Raw genomic sequence first — 19,798 nt, 5'->3', positions numbered from 1 at the left:
TCACCTCACCTGTTTGAGCCTCAGTTTCCTCAAATGCACCTCATAGGGTTGTGGTGCAGGTTATGCCCAGCATCTCACATGTGCCTTGAATGAAATAAATGCTTAAATTCTATTCAAACCTGGCTTTCTCGCTATCTGGCGTTTGACGTCTTGTTTTGCACCCCTGTCTTCGTCAACAGTGCCACTGGATTTCCTCTGGTGCTAGTTCTGTGTGTCAGCCCCTAAAGTACACACTTTTAAAGAAGAGTTTTAATATGGCCTTGACCACTGACTCAGGCTTTGAGTTCCCATACTCTCTAGGAGGGAGATATTAGATCAAGACCTGGCATTTAACGAGGCCAGGTAGGTGATTTAACGACAGGTGTGAGAGTTTGAGCACCCTGAAGCTCTTCTAACCAAGGTGGGGGCCGTGGGAAGTTTGCTGGGATGACTGGTTGGATGAATGAATAGTTTCAGGCAGTGAGCAGAATGGATTGCTGCCAACACATAGTATAGCCCACTCAGGCCTCAGGAATGTTATCACCTTTCCTCACCGGAAGGCAGGTGTTTGTCCAGGTTGACCCAGGGTCAGGCATACCTGGGCTGAATACAGCCAGTCTTCTCCCCGGCTGAGCCTACACATTTTGACCCAATCAGGGTCAGGGGTCACTGGAGATAAAGGTCAGAGTTTGGTGATAGTGGTAGGGGGTAGATTTCCAGTGCATTTTGCATTCAACGAAAAGCTAGAAAAAAATGACTCGATTAACAGGGATATTAGCATGGGTTGTTGGGAACCAATACCTCAGGTACTTAGGATTATAAGGTTGTAGTTCTGAACTCAAGGATTTCGACGCTTTCATCGTGAAACAGTGAGCAACACCAGGCACTATTCTAAGAGACTTACATGTGTTCAGTTCTTTAATCCTCACTATTCTATGAGGTAGCTTCTATTATTTTCCTCACTTCCATGTGCACAGAGAGGTTAAGTAACTTGCTTAAATTTACACAGCTATTTGATGGTGATTGGGGTGAATTTAAGAAGTCTGGTTCTAGAACCCGTGATCCTATGCACCTTACTAGATTGCCTATTTGAAGTTAAAAAGGGTCTCACTCTTTGAAGCCCCAAATGGAGCTATAAAAAGCAGGTTTGTTCAAGCTAGTGTTTCACAGAGCAAGGCAGTGTGACCTTACAAAAAGGATAGGCCACTAAACCAGAAATTGGGGCCCAAAGATTAGCACCCCTGTAAATTCCACTCAGATAAATGGTCCTCCGATTATTTTACTTCCTGGATTTCATTCCACGGGACACTGCAGTCTTCCCTACCTGAGATAGCTCACACACATGACCAAAACAGGTATTTGAGGTGCTTCAACCTTTATCTCCATTCTCCTGGTGTACCTTCTAACCAAACAGCAGGACTACAGAGAAATAGCTTGAAGAGATGAGAAGCCAGCACATGCGGCGTGGCCATCTATGTCTTCATTGAGTCAGTATTTTATAAGCACCTCCCACGGGACTGGCAAAACTAAGCACTCAGCTGACCGAAATAAACGACCTCAACGTCCTTCCCGTTACCAGCTTCATAAAGAAACTAACTGTGATAATGAAATGCAAAAGAGAGTATTAAGAGTTCCAAAAAGAAAAGAAAGCTCTATAGGACTTGGAAAAGGAACCTCCAGCTGGGGTAAGCTCAGAAGGCTCACTGGAGGAAGTGGAATTTGAGCTTTCGCCATCACCAAGCAGCTGTTCTGAGTGCCAGAGCCGCCTCTGAGCCCTCCTGGACCTTCTTACAGGAACCATCTCTGAGTTCTGACTCCCAGCTGAGTAACAACACGCTTGGGCCAAGCCAACCCAGAACCCAGCCAGCCATCGTCCCCAGCCACAATTCCGAGGGGCCTGTCAGAATTTCCTGAAGGAACAGCTGCTTTAAAGCATGAGGGGTGGGGGGGATAGCTTTGCAAGTTAATCCACCCATATTTCGCCTGCCTCTTCCCCATGTTGCCAGGCCCTGGCCCTGGGAGACAGCCTAGCTGTGCGGGAAAGGAGAATGGACCCTGTCCTGGAGACAGGGCGATAATGAAGTCAATGAAGCACAACAGGAATGAAGATAAAGGAGCTTTCTTGGGCCTCACTGCCCCGGAGTGACTTGTCCACTTAATTTTTCCCCCTCCTCCTCTCCTTTTCCCCTCCCTCAACTCTGCTTGCTTGAAAGGCCCCAGAAAGCTATATGACGATATTCACACGAGACTAGTGTAGGAGGTTGCCTGAGGGCCTGTGTCCCTAGTTGTGTCTACCTTATGGCACTCCTGTAGGAAGATTGGGGATTATATTGCCTTTAGGCTCAGAGAGAGGGGGTAGAGGCAGAGAAGGTAAGAGACACAGCAAAGACCACACAGCAGGCTGGTGCCCAGGTCCGCGAAAAGCATCCAAGCCCCCCTCAGCTCAGATGAGCATTGTTCCCGTTGCTGATGGCTCATTTTTCTCAATCATTCATCCATTTCTCCACCCCATAGGAATCTATTGAACATCTACCATAATACAGATGTTACAATAAAATTAAGTTTCATCAATGACCAAAGCTATTTCTCAAATATTAATCTCCCTGAGAACTAACCCCAAATAAAACAGGAAAATCTTGATGCTTTTTTAGGCCCGATTGATTGTCTTCGGCCGTGGTTTGCATGGGCCTGGTTCAACTCCTCCCCACACGGTGATATTCCATAATCACTGAGCTGATTTGTTCTCAGAGAGCAGATGCCCACATGTATTTGCTGCTGTTAGCAAAGCATTTATTCATTGATTCATTTGGAAACATTTTTCAAATGTTTCATGCTGCTCAGTTCACTCTGGCAGGGAGAGTAAAGTCCCTGATGGGGAGGAGGACAGACATGTGGCTTCAAAGCGGACAGTTACTGTCTCTCCCTGTCTAGTCCTTGACATCTGCCCTCTTGTTGCAGTTCCCTGTAGCCCTACGCAGGGTGCTGTAGGCACTTTTGTACAAAGGGGAAAAAAATGGAGTTTAGGTAACTGCACCAGGGCCCCACAGCCGCAAGCAAGTGACAGACACATTGACAGGAATTCCCACACAACGCTGGCATGCGAAGAGTATGGGGAGGAAGAGGAGGAAGGAGCAAAGACTTGTGGGTGCAAAGGCTGGTGGATACATCCCTGAGATCACAGAGGCCTCCTATTGGACAGACACTCAAGGCCCTTGTGCAGACAGGAAGTTATCTGACCGGAGGAAGGAAGAGCCCGATGACACAGCCATTCACAAGCATGTGTTTCGAACCTCTCAATGGCTTGTTTCACCATCCCTGGAGGGGAAATTGCACAAACCCTAAGGGTTCGTAGAAGAAGGAGGTAACTAGAGGGAGTACAATTTGCTGGTTGAAATGGAAGCCAGAATTGCACCATAGTTCTCTTCTTTGTACCCAAAGCAGGACGGAGGAGGAAAAGCTTTGAAATAACTTTCATAAATAACCCAACCCAGGGCATTTAGGTAAAAGTATTGGCGGTAGGTTAGCAGGGGACACAACGCTGATTCCCCTGGGGGGTAGCAGCAGCAGCGGTGACAAAGAGGAAATAGCCTCCTGGCCTTGGCCCAGGCTTCAGGATGGATGAGGCCTGCCCCAGCAACCTCAGGGTCAGCCCAGTGCACGTCCCAGGATTGCGCACAGACAAGGCTCCCAATTACTCATTAGCCAGCCTGGGTACTGGCCCCCATGTCCCTGTCCTTGGCCACAAACAGAGATGAAAGTGGAGCCGCCAGCTCTGGGAGAGGCGGGCCTGATAGTTCAGTAGCTATCTCACCCTCTGGCATTATCAAAGCCAGGGACAGCCAAGACAGAGGGGGAGGCTGGGCTTTCAAACACTTTGTGCCCTTATAACTACTCCCCACCTCCCTCCCTTCACCCAAACAAACACAAGCAAAAAAAAGCATCATTTGTGGAGAGGCCATTTTAGCAGATGGCTCCCAGGGCTGACTCCTTGAGCCAGCTTCAGCAAGGACACACCAGGATGTGCTAACGAGAGGGAAGAAATCCTTCAGAAAGTTTTTTGACCAAACCCATGGAAGGGACTACTCTACACTTCAATCAAGGCTGAGAGAAAGGCACCTCGGATTCAAGTTCAGGGTGCAGCCAAGGCATTCTGATCTTGTTCTTACCCAGCATTTACCTTCCCACCCTTCCCCTCACTAAGGGGCTGTGGGTAGCTGCCCATGTGCCCTTGCCTACCCTGCCTTGTTTCTCCAAGCTTCTCTCACCTATCCCTTACTGACAGAGATCACAGAAGTCTACAAAGGAGCATAGTCCTTCCCACACGTCGTCTGAGAGAATGCAGTTGGCCACCATAAGTCCCCACTAGCCCACTCTGAACCCAGCCCTGAAATCAGTCACATCACTGGGCTGCTGTCTTGGCCCTGGGTCTTTGTCCACTGTCCCTAAATGGAAATTGGAGTTTGATTCTACGTAGAGAAACTAAAGCAGAGAGAGGAGGAGAGGGCTCGTTTTTAGAACCTCCAAAGGTCCTTATTCTTAACTCTCAAGCTTCTTGACTAATAGTAATGAAATGCCAACAAGGGCTAAACAAGGAAAGCAATAGAAGATCTTCATCTGTTCCATTTGCTCAGCATTCAAGAAACTTTGTCTTTTTTTTTTTTAAGGAGGGCGCAGCTCACAGTGGCCCATGTGGGGATCCAACAGGCAACCTTGGTCTTATCAGAACCATGCTCTAACCAACTGAGCTAACCAGCCACCCCGTCAAGAAACATTTAAAGAGTGATTATAATGTGCCGGGCATGAAGCAGATGAGTGGGGTACAGACAAAGACATGGGCCCCGATTTCAAGGAATTCCTAAACTTGGAAAAGAATAACTTAAATCCACCACAATTATAACAGTGAGAGCACCTACAATGCTCTGGGTCTCACAGCAAGCATAGGATCACACTCTCATCCCCCTTTTATGAAAGAGAACACTGATGCTCAAAGAGGGCAAGGCCAGGTGGCAGGGCTGGAAGCCACACCCCAATCTGACATGTGTTCCTGGGCTCAGAGGAGAACACATATGTGACACCCTCAGCCACCGGGGAATTTAATGTTCTCTTCCCTTGGTGTCCGAAGTTGCTTCTCCTCTTACCCCACCCCCACCCCCACTTCTCTTCTGTCTCCTTTGATTTTCATATTCCCTTCTCTGACATTTGAGTTTAGATTTGATCTCTGCCTCTCTTGTCTTCTGTTATCACTGTTGCTTAAATCCATTTCTAGGATTTCAGTCATCACATTTTTACTTGCAGATTCCAGCCCTGTATCTCTAGCTCACACCCCAGTTCATGCTCCCTATCCCCATTCTCCATATCCCCAAATCATTTCAGATACTTAATATCACCTTGCCATTCTCAGGCTACTTTTTTCAGGATCTCTTTGCCCTTTGCTTAGATTTCAAAGGCCTTAATCTCCTGTATCATTTTATTCTCTTCCTATTCCAGGACTCCTTACCTATGTCTTCTTGAGTTTTTTTCTTAAATAATGTCTTTTCTTACATTACTATCTTACCAAAAAAATGTTCCATCGTCCCCTAACACCTACAGAATATGTCCCAATACCTACAGAGCCATCTGTGTTTTGATGCCAACCTATTTTCTACCCTCTTCTTCTCAGATCCTGTTCCCAGGATGACAAACTATTTCCCCAGTGCATCTCAATGCTTCTGTCTGCTGCCGATGCCCTCCTAGACAACTCTCTCCCGGACTCCTACCCGCCTTCACGATACAGCTAAAACAGGTATCATTTATGGAGCTGGGGTTCTGATTCTCACAGCTAGATGTGGGCCCTCCCACACTGAATTCTCATAGCACTTGGTTATTTCACATCCTCGGGTTTGGCTTTGCCTCATACTTTGGTGCCAGGGAAGGAGCTGGGACCATGAAGTTCAAATGAGTGTGAATTCTGGCTCAGTAACTTCCCAGCAATATGAGCTTGGATCCTTTAATATGAGCCTTCTTTGTCCTATCTGTAAAATGAGCCACAGTATATAACCTTGCGGTGAAAGTTAGAAATAACACATGTAAAAACACCCTACATGAGCAAGTGATCGATAGGCACTAATTAATACTATGGTGCATTTATTTTATTTCCCACTAGAACAGAAATTCCTTGAGGTTTAGGCTAATCGACTTCTATTTGTTTTTGCCTCAACCTTAGTCACCAGCATAGAGCCAGGAATATAGAACTCTTTCAAGTACTATTAGTTGAATCTTGACTATACTGGAGGCCTCAAGATTTCCACTTGTCTCCTTTGCTGCTGCTCTGTTTGTCTAAGTCCCTTGCCACCCTAGAGTCCAAAGCCTCCAAGATGGTGACTCCAGCCCTTTCTCACTGTCTGCCTGTTTTCCTACCCCAATATCCACCCCCCCCCACGCCATACATATAAGATGTTATTTAGGGTCGTTGTGTGGAAGAACTCAGCTGTAGGTGGAAATGCATGTTGAGAGCTTCTCAATGAAATGGGAATCATAAATCACTCTGAAGTAGAGAGAAAACCCTAGGAAGCCCTGCCATGCAGACCACAGTTCCCTAAACCTCTGTAAAAAGTGGTCCTGAAACCCCTGGAGACCTGGCAAGAGATTCCTTTCCCTCTGTTGCTTGGCACTTGGCTCTTCTAATTCTGGCTGAACCCCAGCAGCCCAGAGGCATATAAAAACTAAAAGCCCCAACACCCACGGCCCAGATGAAAGTGAATAAAATCAGGGCCCCAAGTCACTTTCTCCCTTCATTAAAACTCTATGGGTCTTCAGGTTATAAATAGGAAATACAAGGTGACTAGGTATCTGGAGTGGCTTCTTTATCCCATCCTCCTTGGGGGGCTTTTCCTAGAATCAAGGCCTGAGATCATTCATCTTATGTGGGTGTCCCACCTAGGGGTGACCACAGCAAACCCCAGTCCCTGGCCTTTGCAGTTGTGCTAGGAAACGCTCAAGGCCAAGTCCCTGGAGCCTGGGAGGGAAGATTGCATGTTGCAGATGCGAGTTTGCAAGAAGCTTTGATGTTCCCAGCAGGATTGGGAGGCGTGGGAAGTGAGACTTCTGTTCCCTCAAGCTCTCACAAGGCAAAGCCTTTCCGTTATCTTATGGGTCTCAGTATAGCCTAAAGGTGCTGGCTAACGTCTGTCTTGGCTGAGAGTAAATCAGGCCAGAACCAAAGAATGCACTTGAATCAAACTGTAAAATTAGACACTGTGCAGGGGAAAGCTCCCCTCTCCAAAATATATATGCATCAAAGTGTACCCCTGTCTTGCTGGGACAGGAGCCATCAAAATGCAAATGTGGGTTTTGAGAATGCTAATGTTGGAAGTGGAGAACAATACTGAGACAGACTTCTTGGGGCCAGGGAGAGGGCCCCAGGGCAGAATGTGGGAGCCGAGTAGGGGGCAGGGATGAAAGGGGTAAAGGAAGCTGTGTGAGAGAGGCTAAAGATGAGAAGACAGCAGGAGTCAATTGAGGCTGAAAGACTGCTGGGCAGACCGGGGGTGGGGGAAAGGGGAGCGCAGAGGAGTACTGGAGAAGCCGGGTCAGAGGACCTGACTGCTGACCGCTGACCTGAGGCTGCCTGCCCAGGAAAGAGGAGGGTGAGTTCAGGGAAATTGCCCTGAGTGGCAGCTCCTGGGGGTGGAGCGTCAGGATGTGCATAGGGTCCGGGCTTAGTCTTGTGGTTGACGCCTGGAGAAACAGACAGAAAGATCCATGTTTCTGTAAGGGCAGTGAAGCCAGGAGCAGGGTTCTGCTGGTGTGCAACTGGCGAGTGAAGCTGAGAATGAACAGACTGGAAAAGAGGAGGGTGATGGGCCAGAGCCCAGTTTGGGTTGGGGGGCTTGCCCTGAAAACGTCTTCATTAGGTTTAAATTCTGTTCTTTCCACTGTAGATGAGTTGCTTTCTCTCCGTGCCTCACTTTCTTATCTGTAAAATGGAGATCACTGGTGCCGGGAGCACTGAATAAATTAAAACAGCCTGGCACAAGGTAAAAGCCGTGGATGTTTGTTGTTATCTTTGTAGATTAAGGAACTGAGGCTCGGAAGGCCGGATGGCTCAGTTGGTTGGATCGCGAGCTCTGAACAACAGGGTTGCTGGCTCAATTCCCGCATGGGACGGTGGGCTGCGCCCCCTGCAACTAAAGATTGAGAACCGGGACTGCAGTTGGAGCTGAGCTGCGCCCGCCACAACTACACTGAAGGACAATAACTTGGAGTTGATGGGTCCTGGAGAAACACACTGTCCCCAATAAAAAATTTACAAAAAAGAAAAGGGAGAGGCTCAGGACAGTTTAATAACACGCACAACTTTAGACAGCAAGGCACTGATGGAAACTGGATTGCCCCAAATCTGTCAGTCCTGCGCCAGTCTACTAAGCGGCACAGCCTGCCAATCCCCCTGTGCTGAAAACAGACACCCAGAGGTGGGCCGTGCGATTCCAGAGGTGGAAGAGTGGTCTAAGCTATGAAGCCAAGAGCTGGTACAGAGGAGGACTGAACCCTTGACTGATGGGGTAGGAAAAAAAGAAATCAATGCTAGGAGTCGGCCTTACCTTGGAGGGGTGGGGTCCTTATTTTTGGTTTGAGGGCCTGTTCACTCATCACTTCTCAGCAGTGCCCCCTCCAGCCCTGGCCCTCAGTTCAAGCTCAATAAATCACCACTGTCTCCCGACCTGGAGTGTACGTTCTTGGAAGGCAAGGATTTGTGTCCCATACCTGTTTTGTATCTTCCAGGACCAGGCCCAGCAGTCAGTGCATGGTCGTTGAATTGGTTCATTCACTGAGGAGTGTCTCTTGTGGGAGGCTCTGTGCTAAGAGGTGGGAATACACCTGTGAATACGATATGATCCCTGCCCTGGGGTAGCTCTTCTTAGTCTGGTGAATGAATAAAGGAAAGAAAGAGTGAATGGAAACTGGAAAGGGCCTGGCCATTGTGCTAACTGCTCTATGAACTGGTAGATAGCACAGAGATAGACCCCTCAGATAGCCTGCTTTCTCTCCGACACCAGACCCAACTATGCCGACACACTTGGCCACGTTGAATGTTGATACATGACTGCTGTCGGGGTCTCAGAGCTCTGAACAAGTGCTGTCTTTTATAGAACAGACAACTCACTTCCCTGCTACACACACTCCAGGAGGAGGGGTTCTGAGAGCAATGACTAGATGCAGAGTTGTTCATTTTCTCACCTAGGCTCTCTTGGGACCAAGACCTGCCAGGGTCAGCAGGCCTGGGAGCTGGGATGTTGTCTGGTGTGAAGCTAACTGGCCCCTGAGGCAGTACTCTAGGGAATCATTGGGATTCCTATGGGGACAGCCAGCCAAAGGAGTTCTGTGGCCCAGAGCCACCCAAACAAAACTCTATCTTTTCAGATGGAGACACCTCCCCTCGGAGGTCAGTGGAAGTGTTCAGTGAAAATGCTGGGCCTTGTAAAGCAGAGCAGCTTTGCAAAGCAGGGCAGCTTTGCAAAATATTCAAGAACACAAGGCTCATTTCGTATGAGGCTAACCACAAGGAGCAGGCGATGCATTCCCTCTTCAGTGGAAACACCACAGACTGAGGCATGCCAGGGAAACCAAAAGTGAAACAGGCCAGAGGTATTCTAGGGCTCACAGGAGCAATAAGCAGAAGGGGGGCAAGACTGGCCTGGGGCTCCCAGCAGTGACTGGCAGGACTCAAGCAGAATGGTTCTGTACATGAAGGGGCCCTGTGTGGAAATGGAAAACGGCCTGTTCACTACACCCTTCCCCACCAGCTTTGCCCTCAAGAAGTCCACACTGCAGGCTCTGAACCTCCAGTGTTAACCACAGGGGGAGTCAAAGGACCAGAGCTGTTCAATGGAAAGGCCAAGACACCCACCAAAATATGGTCCACAGAGGTGAGGACATACGACGACCGATCACAGGAATGGGGAGAATGAGAGAAGATACAGCTACATTTAGAAGACCATTTAGAAGACTTAAAAGTGCTATGATCTACATCATATGCCCATCTTCCAGAATGAATGAGAATAAGTACAAGCCAGTGTGTGTGCGGGGTAATGAACAAACTGGGCCTTGAACATAGATCATTATCAATGAATCCTCTCTCTCTGCTGTACCACCCTCATCACACTCCAGGTTCCCATCATCTCTCACCTCCTAACATGCCTTCTTACTACCACCCTGCCTCTCCTCCCCGCTGCCTCAGTTAACGAACCCCATGCCTCAGCTAGTAATATTTTACCAATAAAAACTGGAACAGACAATCCTCATCTTAACACACCCTCCAGTGGCTTCCCATTGCTTTTAGGATTAAGACTGAAATCTCTACTGTGTTCTCCAGGGCCCTCCAGGATCGTGGTCCTCCTCCCCTTCCATCGCTCTCCTTCAGCCATGTTGGCTTTCTTTGGCTCCTGAATATGCATGAGCCTTCCTGCCCCAGAGATTTTTGCACACTGGTGTGATCACCCTTTCGCACTCATTTCAGTTTGTAATTTTATGTGTATGGTGATTTTGTTTAACTGGATTGTTTGATGGTTATATCAGACCTTCGCCCGTTGGACCGTAAGCTCTCTGAGGACAGACAATGGATAGTTTTGCTTCTGTTGTAGTCCCAGTGCTGGAGAGAGTGCCTGGTGCATAGCAGACGATTAATAAATGTTTGCTCAATAAGTGATGGAATAAAGTAATGGAGAGAGTTCTTCACTTCATAGATGCTTCATTGCTGTAAAGCATTTGGGCCAGGTGAGGAGCATGGAGCTTGGAGGGCAGTGACTAGCCAGAGATCACATGGCTTAGCTCTCAAGGGATAGCTGGGGCTTGGTCCTGAGTATTCCCTGTCTTCCCTTGTGTGTCCGTTTGATTCAGCTCCCTGGTGGTGGGGGGTGGGGGTGGGGGGGCTTTGTGCGTGGTGCCGCTGATGGCCAGACCAGCTTCTACATCACAGCTAAGGGAACGTTCCCAGAAAAGTCTCTTGCCATAACACTTTCCTGCTTTAGTATCTTTTTTTTTCCCTTTAGAAATACCGTGGTTGGCTATCAGACCTCATTACTAATCCAAACAGCCGTATAAATTAAAAAAAAAAAAAAAAAAGTTCTGCCTGATGTAGGAATGAATTTTCTAATTTAACGAAAAATATAGGCTAAGCTTACCACATATCAGTACAGACACTGAACTCAATGAAACATCAGAATAGATGACTAATAGTTTTTACTAATTAGACAGGGTAGATTGTGCTTGTTGGTAGACAAGGCTGTAGTTTGTGGTCTCTAGGTTCACACCACTGAGCTCAGGAAGGGAACTCTGCTGTTTACCATTGTGTTGCTGGGCTCATAACAGATGCTCCAGAAATATCTGTTGACAGAATAGTGAATGGAACTTTCATTGGGTTAGAAAGAGCCCTGGATGGCAGAATCAAAACCACAGTACTCAGAACCATCTGGTCTAGCTTTCATTTACTCCCTCTTGGGAGGCCTAGTATTTTAAAATGCAATTGCCTTACGGAAGCAGAAGACCAGAGACGGGTTTAAACACCTTTTGGCTATTTTGAATGTAGTTAGTTATCTAACCTGTCTGAGCTTCCTCAGCCCCATCTGTTAAATGGGTACAATGATGCTTCCTCTGTTGAAGGTCATATTTTAATGAATTCAACCTAATAGTTATTGAGTGTGGGGCTCTGTGTTAAGCACTGAGAATGAGGTACAAAACAAAACAGAAGTGATCTCTCTTTCCTAGTAGAGAAGACATTCAACAAATAAATACAAACTGATAATATTACGGTTTTGGATATGTGCTTTGACGGAAAACCACAGGGGGCCACAAGAGAGAGCATCTGGGACATAATTCAGATCCGGGTGCCCAGAGAACCTAAGAAAGCACCATTTACACTGACACCTGAAGGATGAGTTAGGAGTTATCCAAGAAGCTGAGGTTGCAGGTAAAGGGAGCAGTACCTGCAAAGCCTGAGGTTGGAAATCGCTGGAGGAGGGGCTGGGGTGGGGATTGTAAGGAGTTAGAGGTTGGCAGGGATGAGTTTGGGTGGGGAGGGAGATAGATGATACGCAAAGGTTTTAAGGAGGGTAACGACTTGGTTCCATCCACTTGTTAAAAAAAAGCATTTGAGCTGATGGGTGGGAAATTATTTGGGACTGGGGAACCAGAACCAAATCTCAATGTGCCCCTCAGCCTTGCGATAAGAGCCAGTGTCTTAGAGCCAAGGCCTTGAAAGATGATAGGCCCAACTCTCACACGTTAAAGATGAGAAAAAACAAGCACTGCAGTTGTGGAGACTTAGCCGGGGCCACGGGTTACTTTAGCCGCGCACAGGGTGAGAACCCTGATCTTCGGCACCTCTTTCAACACCTCTTGCACTATTTACGCTTCTGTGGCTCTCCTCGCCTCCTGCCGCTGGGGTAACTGAGAACGACTCGCGGTAGCGGAGCTCGGAGGCAGCCCGCGGCCGGGCCGTCCTGGGCCCGCGGGAGCGCGCCCCGCGCTGGGCCCGGAGAGGGCGCTCGGAGGCCGGCGGGAGCCTCCGCCGCGGCCGGCGCGCTGGACCCTCCTGCAGGAAGGAAAGCTGGGCGCTCCCAGGCCCCAGGCGGCCTCCAGCGGAGGTGGCGGCTCAGTCCTTTCTTTTCCCTCCCCTCCCAGGCCATACCTGCCTAAACAAACAGCTCCAGCCTCCCACCCGCTCACCCCCGCCCCCGGGACAGGAAACAAGCAGTGACAGCTCCCCGCCCGCGCCTCCCTCTCGGACCCCGGAGCAGCCAGGCTAGCAACGCGCCGCCGCGCCGCTCTGATTGGCTGCGCCCCAGCTCAGCGGCGCAGCGCTCGTCCAATCGGGGGCCGGGCCGGCCGCCGCCCCGGAGTGCTCGCGGCCCGGAGGCCGCGGGGAGCGAGGTTTTACATGCCTGTGGTATTTGCTCAGAGGGGCATGACCACTTTGGGCAAGTCTTTAAATGTGAGTCAGCTTTCGGCCGATCCCTGGGAAAAATTCCTCGGTGTTGTCAGGCAGGGTTCGCTAGCTGCAGCTTTTTTTTTTTTTTTTTTTTTTAAAAAAAAAAAAAAACAATTCAAAAGGGATAATCCTAGTGAATGAGGAAAGGCATTCGGACCCTGTCCCCGGCTCCCCAGAGACGGGGCCGCAGGGCGGTGCTTCGCGTCCAGGCATCTCAACTCTGGGGCCGACGCCCCTTAAGTGGCAGGCCCCGGGGAGCTGACTTTCAGGAGGGTCCGGACACCTGCCCTCCCCTGCGCCCTGTCCCCGGGTACACAGTGCGCACAAGCGCCAAAGGGTGCACAGAGTGCCGCCGGAGCAGTGCCCCCTGCAGTTGTGCAGCGTCCCTGCCCTGGCGCAGGAAATGCCTGCTCGTGGCCTGCTGCCCTTGCTTCCCGAAGCTGCCCCCCTGCGCGCTCACTGTGGTCCTAGGTTGGGTCCCGGCGGTTAGGACATGTGTGATCTTCGAGAATCTGCTCACCTCTGTAAGCTTTGCTTTCCTGATTGGCAAAGTCAAAGGCCTTTGGTGCAGGAAGTGAACTGCCTGGGAGTGTGGAGCCTTGCAGTGTGGTTCTAGCTTGGGTTCCCTAACTGCCTGGGCAAGTGCCTTCTGCACTCCTAGCCTCAGTGTCCACATCTGTAAGAGGAGGCAGTTGTTCCAGAAGAGTCCTTAAGAGGCGCTCAGCTCTGAGTGTAGCTCCCCCAGGCCATCCCTGTAAGCCCCCCTTGCCAGCCCGCTCCAGCACAACGCCATAGAGGCCCCTCTCGGCCCCCCAGCTTTCCTCCCCCACATGTCATCTCAGACACTCTCAGCCCACAGGACTGGGAGCACCGAGGGGAAAAACAGACCAAAAAAGGCCGAAGGCGGAGGGAAACGAGCAGGGACTGGAGGGATTTATGTGCAATTTGATTTTAAATGAACTTCGTGTGCGAAAGAAGAGGCCATTTGGCACCTGTTACTGGTGAGTTAATCGCTCAGGCACTCTTGGTAATAGGGATAGGACACTGTGAGGACCACGTGGCTGCGAATTATAAGAAGGGTTGACCAGAGACTGGCTCTAGTCTCTGCCCGGGAATCTTTTAAAGATAACACGTAGGCACCACGCCGCTTCCTTTGAGGGGCTTTGAAACTAAGGCTGAATGAAATGGTGAGAGCCCTCTGAATCAACATGAACATGGGAACACTAGAAGTTTCTGTGCGAAAAGCATGGTTTGATAAAAAGATCACTACTCTCTGCTCCTAACTCAGGGGTGTGACCCTGGGTAAGTCACTTGCCTGCTCACAGTCTCCTTTTCATTTCCTACAGGATGAGGGATTAGACTAATTGACCTTTTAAAGTCCCCTCCAGCTCTAACGTTCCATAATTAAATGCAATAATGTGTCCCCAATTGCTTTGAAAACTATAGAGCCCTGGGGGTCTTTTTGTTGTTATTTTTGTGTAGATAAAGGTGACCTGGGAGTTCATTAAACTCTGTGACTGGTTGTAACTCAGGCCATCAGCTGCCTGCAGTCTGACACTGCTGCTGGACATTTGTTTGGCAACAGGGTTTCCACTGTGGCCTGTGAATCCACAGTTTTTATTCTGTTCCTATTGTCATCCCCTGGTTTTTTAGCCTGAGCCAGCCACACAGTTCTCACTCTGCCTTGGTTTCTCCACTTCACCTTGCCTTTTCATGATTCAAATGAATTGTGTTGTGCTTCTGCCAAACTTGCTTTCCCTGGAAACAGAACTGCCAGTCTGGAGGAAAAAACCTTGGAACTAGGTTGGTTAGCCCCTTTCCCCCAATCTGATCTGCCCATTCTCCTGGGGTTGGGGGTGTCTGACCTGTATGGAGTTGGGGTGTGGGGGAGTGGGAATAGGTTGAAGACAGAAAGAAGGTCATGGCCAATTATAAAGGACAAAAGTTTGTTTTTTCTTTTTAAATTATTTCTATCAATTCAACACTTGAGGACATCTAAGCTATGGTATGGAGGGTCAGGTGGTCATGATATGCTTTGCAAAAAGAGAATTCGTAAAGGCTGTGGGAGCCTAGTGGAGAGTTTGATTCTGCTTCGGCAGGCCAGGGTCACCTTCAGAGGAGGAGACATGTGGGAAACTTCTGAAGGATGAAAAGAAATTTTTCCTGCAGTGAGAAGCGTGTCTAGGCTGACGGTAGGGCATGAGCAAGGCAGGGATATGGGAGAGTGCGTAGTTAGCTTGGGTCTCCTAGGAAGGTCAGTGTCAGGGGTGTCCGGTGCATAGGGTGCTTGGGTGAAGATGGAAGGACTGCAGCTGGAAGATAGGGAGCATTATAAAAGATCTTATCTGTCATGTTAAGGAATTTGACTTTATTTGGTAGGACACGGAGAGCAATTGCAGGCTTTTAAATAGATAGGAGAGATCAGTGGTGAAGGACATTGTTCAAGCTTCCGGTTATACAGTGAAATTCAGGTCATGAACACCATTTTCAAAATGTAATGGGTGAGTATGGAATAGAATAGAAACTATAATATCAAAGTTCATACACACAGTACGTATTGTTTCATGAAATAAATGTATCTGTGTGTGTGTTCTGGGTCATGGTATAAAGTGTACTAATTCCTGTGGATCATGGTTAAAAAAATCTGAAATCCATTGGGTTTGCAGACCCTTCAGGCTTCATCAGGGAGGGTGGGCTGAAGGGGAAGAGACAGAACAGCCTTGCAAATAGCACAGGTGACTTGCAGTCCCTCCTACCTCAAGTTCTTGAGAAGGAAATTGCTTAAGTTTTTTTTGGCACAGTTCACAGTGGCCCATGTGGGGATCGAACTGGCAACCTTGGTGCTACCAGCACCATGCTCTAACCAACTGAGCTAACCAGCCACCCCCAAGAGATTGCTTAAGTTTTGAAGAGAGTTAACTGATCTCTGCCAGGGCCTCCTCTGCAGAGGAAAGATGATTGTATTTGCCCTGCAGAGTGTGGTACCCTGTTCACTGGCAGGGCACTTTGTCCAACAACGTACCGAACAGGGCCATGAGTTAGAATTCGGTTTCTTCCAACCTCTGCCACAGACCCACATGGCCCTGGTACAAACCATGATCCTGTGACTTAAAAACCATGGTATTTTTCCATTCTCCCAAGGAAGGCTGCACTTTCTAGTGCCGGTATTTGGGGCCAGCAAATGTGTGCATTTACCTGATATCATGTGACTGGTGTCCAGGTATCAGTTCAGTGAAGATGGGAGACATCACCCCCCACATGAGTGATGGCCTTACATTCAACGCACTTAAGGAGACGATCTCATAACATTCCTCGGTCAGTAATACCAGTGTCTTAACAGACCTGAGTGTAGGAAAGCCTGTTAGGGATAATGTACTTCCCTTTTGATGCATGTCTCCCTTTCTGCTGGCCTCAGAGCTGCTGGCTACCATCTGCTCTACCACAGACCCATTACTTCAAGACGGGTTCTAAAAGTCTACGTCTGCTGCCCGCGTTGGCCTGCTTCCCAGTGCCTGGCCGTGTGGAGAATGTTGCCCTTTTGCTGTAATACGACACAGTCCGATCTGTTCCTTCTTAAGTTAACCAGCACGTGCACAGACTGCGCCTACGCACGTCTTCCTCTCCATACCCAACCAAAACCCTGCAAGTGACGTAGATACCCGTTTATTGACAGGACTCCAGACTCACAGCCTCTTGCTTATTTATACCTTTAGGCGAACATAGCCACACCACTCTTCAGACTCCATACATTTACATCTCCTTCCTATCTGAGCTGGGATTTTTACAGTTCCTTTGTCCCTGAGTCCTGAATGATACCAAAATCTGTAATAGCAAAAGTGACCTATGGTGTTCTGAATACCACCCACTATGTGCCAAGCCCTATACTGGGCACCTTACATTTGCAGCAAAATTCCAAGAGATGTTATCTCTCTTTTACAGATAAAGAAACGGAGGCTTGGAAGTTTGTTTTTTTTTTTTTTTAATTTATGTCTAGTTCATGGTCAAGTTGTGTTTCCACACCAAGTTTCTCTAGATTGTAATCCCATGCTGTGACCCCTGGGATACAGCACTTTCCCTGATTCCCTTCAAACGCTTTTCCTCAACAATTAGGAATACCTTCTCTCTTGTCCCATGTTATCTTAGAAAAACCCTGAAAACTCACTGAACTCCTTTTGTGAGAATGCTTACATGGAATTTAGTTTTGCATGGGACTCATATAGAAGAACAGTTTCCAAATTTCCTGGCTGTGAGGTTGTTCTCGGTGTCACACAGAGGAAGAGAGGGAAGGAAAGTGCCCCAATTACACAGCACCTGATCTAAAGAGATTTGAACTATGAGCCAGCTGTGCTCCACTGTACCCATCCTACACCCCTTTCTTCATCACATCCATTTCTTATTTACAGCTTTGCCCTCCATCCCTCCCTTCCTTTGGACAGCCACTATTGTGTCAGAAAGAGCAATCCATCATTCCACAAGTATTGGAGTGGGTCTGTATCAACCATCTTTGATGTGAATAACACTACCCTTGGCAAAAGGTAATTATCCAAGGCTTGGGCACCAGCCATTCTATGACCAGGATAAGATCAGCGCTGGCCAGAAGCATGGGGAGCATATAACGCAGGGGAAGTGTATGTGTCCACAACTGCCAAGTTGGAAAACAGACCATCCTTTTGAGCAGCCTGACACAACAATGCTTTCCCTTTATTTTTTCCCCTTTGCTTGCAACAAAGAATCATAGCATCCCCTGGGTTGGAAAGGCTCCTGTGGGCCGTATAATCCAGCCCTTCCCACCTGGTGCAGGAATCTGAATTACAACTTCCCTTACGCTGCTCATCCAAGTTCTCCTTGGACACCCCCCAGATATGAGCTAACTTGGTATTTTACATGGACTGCTCACTCCATTTTTGGAAAGCTTTAATGTTAGGCAGTTCATATTTTCTAGCAAGCTTGATTTGATTACCCAATACTTGTCCTATTTCTACTCTTTGGGGTGACAGAAGCCCTACTCCCTCTTCCAGGTGATAGTCCTTCAAATATTTGAAGGCAGATATGTCGTGGTAAGCCTTCTCTTCCTCAGGCTGAGCATGCCCAGTTTGTGCCAGTTTGGCAGTTGTGTTGATGCTGGTGGTGATGGCAATCTCACGTGTAGGGCAGACTTGTGTAAATGAGTGAATAATGAGCTTTTACATGCGCCAACTCCCTTGAAAGACATTATCTCATTCAATTCTGTGTCCAGCCTCTGAGAACACTTTCCATTTCATAGAGGATAAAACTGTAGCTCATGGGGTTAGATGTTTAGGTCAAGGTCACATAATTAGAAATTGACAAGAAGTGGCCCACTAACCCGAGCCTTTTCCTAAACACATGCACATTATTTTTTTTCCTTGATAGATGAATTTCACCAGGACAAGGATTGTACACTACATTTAAGATACAGTCCTTTTCATCCTTAACTAAATATAAGCATCGAGAAGAGGTGATCTGTATCTCGGCAATCTCCAGTCTTACTTGCTAGAGCCCTTTTCCACGTCTACTTCTCCCCCACCTTATTCTGACTATAGATTGTAGCAAGATACGGGCAACCTCTCCATTTTTGCAGATAAAGAAACAGCAGAGGTTGATCGTTTCTTTCCATATTGACTCAGGGACACAGTGTTGAAATTAGAATGGAACCTCCAGCTCTCGGGAGTTTTAATATACACATGAATAGAAATTAATTTTACAGGTGTACGCTTGAAGTGGAAAACATTGGAGACATTTGTGACTTTTCCATAATATTTTTGGAATACAGGAGCCCTCTGGTGGCCAAAATAGCAGGAAGGTGCCCTGGGAAAAGGTACTCTGAGATTTCCTGCCAGCGCTTCCATTAGTCAGTGATTTGTGTGGCATTTTGAGGTGACTGCTTTGCCATTCAACCTCTTTCTTCCTATTTTCATGGAAAGTCACTCGCTTTTTGCACATCCTTCCCTCTTTTCCCCTTGTTCCTCTCTGCACTTTCCCCTCCAACCTCAGCTGTCACCCCCGATACCCCTGGAATCTCTCCTTCCTGCAGTCTTTGGCCTCAGAGGACTCTTTCTGAAATCTGGCCAGTTCCCCTGTGGCAGGTGCTGAGCGACAGCTGCTGCTCCGTAGTGTGGAATCCAAATCCCCAGGGATGTTTCAGGCCTGCGAATGGATTAACTAATGATGCCTGTTCATCAACAAACATTTGCAGTGTCCTGCTAAGCACACGGGATGCCGGTTATCACCCAGAACCACGCTTTCTTAGAAGAGCAGATGAGCTTCCTCTCCCTTAGGTACAAGATGCTGACCGCACATCACCTGGGCCCTAGGGTTGGCCAAGTGTTCAGAGCCCCTCTATTCTACGTTTCTGTGCACAGCTCTCAACCGTAGAAGTCTGCTTTCCTCGTTATAGTTTGCGTGGAATGTCCTGTCTTCTGTAAGTCTGTGCCACACCACAGCCAACAGCCAGTAAAGACAGATAAAATAGCTGTTCCACGTGGGTGACTGAGAATTGACCATCGATCTAGAGGCAGAAGTTACAATGGTGGCTGCCGTGGACTTCAATGAACCACATAAGGAGAAAGAAAACCAAGACAGAATAAGGCAGAAATTTTGGCTGGGATTTTAGACACAATCGTTCTGGCTTTTCGTGCAGTAAGGTGATGGGGGCAGGGTAACTCTTAGAAAGCATGCTGGCCTCTTGAGAAATCGAGCTCCCGTAAAATGAGCTGGTGACTTTTACATCACGATGCATTACAGTTACCGGCGTACTCGTAGGGCCGTTCGTGAGGTAGACCACTTAATGATTCTCACTCCAGAGACAATCAGAGCAGCCGTCCACTGGAGATTACA

This window comes from Rhinolophus hipposideros, assembly GCF_964194185.1.
Source record: "Rhinolophus hipposideros genome assembly, chromosome: 9".
NCBI classification, from domain to species: Eukaryota; Metazoa; Chordata; class Mammalia; order Chiroptera; family Rhinolophidae; genus Rhinolophus; species Rhinolophus hipposideros.
This window is presented reverse-complemented; position numbering follows the sequence as displayed.